This window comes from Eubalaena glacialis, chromosome 13, assembly GCF_028564815.1.
Source record: "Eubalaena glacialis isolate mEubGla1 chromosome 13, mEubGla1.1.hap2.+ XY, whole genome shotgun sequence".
NCBI classification, from domain to species: Eukaryota; Metazoa; Chordata; class Mammalia; order Artiodactyla; family Balaenidae; genus Eubalaena; species Eubalaena glacialis.
This window is the reverse complement of record NC_083728.1, coordinates 58,038,672-58,042,403: the sequence shown is the minus strand read 5'-3', so window position 1 is coordinate 58,042,403 and position 3,732 is coordinate 58,038,672. Positions and strand designations below refer to the sequence as shown.

Below are 3,732 nucleotides of genomic sequence, written 5' to 3'. Positions count from 1 at the left end.
CAGTAGTTGTGGCACGTGGGCTTCGTTGCTCCGCAGCATGTGGGAATATTCCAGAACCAGGGCTCGAACCCGTGTCCCCTGCATTGGCAGGCAGATTCTTAACCACTGCACCACCAGGGAAGTCCCAACAATTTTATTTTATTTATTTATTTTTTGGCCACACCTTGGGGCTTGCAGGATCTCAGTTCCCCAACCAGGAATTGAACCCCGGCCACGGCAGTGAAAGCGCCGAATCCTAACCACTAGACCACCAGGGAACTCCCTAAACCCGTATCTTAGTAAGGAAACTGTTTTCCTGGGTTCTGTGAGCCCTTATGGCAAATTGTTAAACCCAAGAAGGAGGTCATGGGAACATATGATCTGTAGCCAAGTCAGACAGAAGTTTGTGGGTAACCTGGGGACCCACTACCTGGGATTGGCATCTGAAGTGGGAGCAGTATTGTAGGACTGAGCCTTTAACGTGTGGAGTCTGTGCTAAGTTCTGTCAGTGTCAGAATTAAGTCATAGAAATCTTAGTTGGTGTCCACAGGAAATTGGAAAATTGGCGGGTGTGGAAAATCCCACACATCTGGTGTGAGAAGTGTTGGTGTGTGACTGTGAGTGTCGGAGAGGAAAAACAGGGTGTTTTTCCCTTTTTAGGACCTCAGGGCACAGAGGCCCCAAAGAGCCTCCCTGGGGCTGAGAGGTGGCCCAGGCCAGACAGACCTGGTGAAGGGCCAGGTGGGGGCTGGCTGGGGGTGGGGAGGGCCCAGGGCTGCTAGGGTTGGAGCTGGGCCTCAAAGGACCCAGAATCCTGGGATTTGGAGCCCACTTCTTTTTTTCTTTTCTTTTTTTAAAATTTATTTATTTTTATTTTTTTAGCTGCGTTGGGTCTTCGTTGCTGCGCGCGGACTTTTCTCTAGTTGCGGCGAGCAGGGGCTACTCTTAATTGCAGTGCGCGGGCTTCTCATTGGGTGGCTTCTCTTGTTGCAGAGCACTGGCTCTAAGCATGCGGGCTTCAGTAGTTGTGGCACGCGGGCTCAGTAGTTGTGGCGCACGGGCTCAGTAGTTGTGGCACACAGGCTTAGTTGCTCCGCAGCATGTGGGATCTTCCCGGACCAGGGCTTGAACCTGTGTCCCCTGCATTGGTAAGTGGATTCTTAACCACTGCGCCACCAAGGAAGCCCTGGAGCCCACTTCTGGAAAAGAGTCAGGCACACACAGTAGGCACTCAATACACGTGCATTCAGTGAATTTTTATTTTTGCCCACGAGTTGACTTTGTTCATACCCCAATGGTAAAATGTTGCCTCACAGCATTCCCATCCCCAGGAAGGTGGGCTCTCCTGTCTATAGGGGGCTTGGAGAGGATTCTTGTCAATACATTTTAGGGTTCTTGTTCATTTTTACCTGCAAGAGAAGGGGGTGGGGTCAGGCAGGGCCCAGAACTGACCATGGGAGGAGGACAATGGTGGCCAGTTGGGTGGGGCCGCCAGGCCAAGGGAGGGGGTCCCACTACCCTCTCTCCACCTCACCTGTGCCTCCCCCAAACCATGCCCAGGCCTCTCTCTTACTCAGGCACTCCCTGACCCCTACCTCCGGCCACCCCGGGACCTCCCACGGTGCCAGCTCCAGCTTGCTCTGCTCTTCATCCAGCTGTCCAAGGCCATCCCGGCAACCATTATTATTGCAGTGGGCCACACTGCCGACCTGGAGGCCAGTAATTTCAGGGCTGGAGGAACCACTCTCTATATGGGGGGAAACGGGGCAGGGTGACCCCACAGGATGGAGACAGTAAGGGGACTGTAGGGCTCAGGGTCCCAGGCTGACAGGGGGGCAGGAACCAGAGAAAAGACAGGGACACTCGAGATGTCCCCTCCCCAGCTGAGCAGAAAGAATGGGCTCCAAGGTACATGCCAGCCTTGCCCCACCCTCTGTAGTGACAATCTGGTGGCCTCAGGGCAGTGACTTGGCCCCTCGGAGCTCTGCCTCCTCACAGCTCATGGAGATGGCACCCTCCACCCCCTGGGCTGGTGGGAGGAAGCAAGTGGACATATGGCGGCACCTGGGACAGGGCTGGCTGCAGGGAGCGCTTCCAGGTGAGCCAGGTACAGGCTCCAGGGTCTGGGGGGAGGGGGTCCCTCTGGCTCCTCAAGCGCGGCTCCAGACATGCCTGGACTCCTGGCAGGGGATGGAGGCTGAGGGGTCCCTCAGGTCCCCTGAAGCTCCTGGTCTGTAGCTGGGGATGTCTTGGGGTCTCAGTCCAAGGGAAGCAGCCCCCTCCCCCGCCCCCCCATCCCTGGAGACTTTATTTGTCCTGGAAGCAACCAGGGTCCTGTTCTTGTCCTGGTAGCTGGCGGCTGGGCCTGGTCAGGCCTGGCTGATTGCGAGGGGGGACATGTCTCTCACCATGTTGATGGCCATTGCCGTGGGCATCTCTCCTGCCACCATCTTCTCAAGGTATCAGAGCTCACCCCTGTGTGTGTGGGGGGGACATGCCTAGTCATCTTCCTTCCCACACACTCTGATTCCCCCAAGACCCCTGGGATCCCCTCCCCAGAGGCTGAGGCCAGGTCCTAACCTCAAAGATCCAAGTGCTCTTTGTCCTGGAGTCTACAGGGCTGCCCCAGGCACCTTCTCTCTGGGGGTCTGGGGAGGTCCCAGAGCCTGCTGGGCCTTGGGCTCAGGAGTCCCTCCGCAGGCCTGGGGATGTGAGCATCCCTCTCAGGACTTTGGGCTGGGGGTCCATTGCCTCCTGGGCTCCCCCCAGACCTGCAGAGCCCCCTTCCCCAGCCGAAAAGGGACCACACCCCAGGGGCCATCACAGCACCTGCTCCCTCCACCCACCCCACATCCCTGCTCTGCCAGGGGCCTTGGGTCTCTGCGGTTCTGGTTTCTGGTTTCCACAGGCGAGGCAGCAGCAGAAGGCTGGAGCTGAGAGGAGGAGGGTCACATGTCCTGCCTCGCCCCACTCGGCCAGTGGCTGTCCTGCTCCTGGCCTCACTCCTTCCAGGATACAGCTCTGGCTGGACTCCTCCCAGGGCCCCTTCGGGCCTATGGTTGGTGACAGCTTCCCCTGGGGTCAGCCCTCATGGCTACCTGTACCCTGACCCACCTCAGGAAACTGTCTCCTGAGGGAGCTCCTGCAGCCGCTGGTCCGGCCCCCTCCCTTCTGCCCTCTCCTCTTGCCCATCCTCCTCAGCCTCCTCCAGCTGCCCCCTCCAACTTGCATCCCCAGGCTTGGCCACTGGGCCCCTCTCCTCTGCTTCCCATGTCATCTGGGAACACCCACCAGCAGCCCCCTGACCACCCCGCCCCCCATTCTGCCCCCTTTCCTGTCCACCAGGCAATTTTGAACTTTTCTTCCTGCTCAGGATCCTGATGCCCCCCTCCCCCATCTCACTGCTCCCAGCAGGATCCTCTGGTCCTGAGAACATGCCATGGGACAAGCCTGGAGCTGACCTGAGGGGGATGGTCCTCTGGCAGGTGACAGTGTGGTGGGGGACCCCAGGGATTGCTGGGTGCAGAGGAAGGAGCAGCTTGGCACCCTCCCTCCCCTGCCCCTCTCACACTCCCTGCCCAATTCCCCCCACCCCCTAGCCAGTTCAAAGGTACCCCCACATGCTGGTGGAGCAGCTCTCCCACCCTGGTCCCCTGCCCGGCACCAGGTCCTCACCTTCTGAAGAGAGCCAAGCTCTCTCTTCTCTGGCTCTTAGCCTCTAGCTAGGCCAGGACAGGAAATGGACTTGGGCAT

General features: G+C 58.7%; 1 long non-coding RNA gene across 2 annotated transcripts; it reads right to left on the bottom strand.

Annotated features, from left to right (window-relative positions):
* Positions 1–1,229: 1,229 nt before the first annotated feature.
* LOC133103979 (uncharacterized) lies at positions 1,230–3,732 on the bottom strand. 2 transcript variants are annotated; one of them, XR_009703442.1, is made up of 4 exons: positions 3,655–3,732; positions 2,388–2,454; positions 1,575–1,726; positions 1,230–1,388 (listed from the first exon to the last, which is right to left on the bottom strand). It is a non-coding gene; the product is annotated as an uncharacterized LOC133103979 (long non-coding RNA). The 2 variants fall into 2 exon arrangements; XR_009703443.1 differs by having other exon boundaries at positions 1,575–1,688.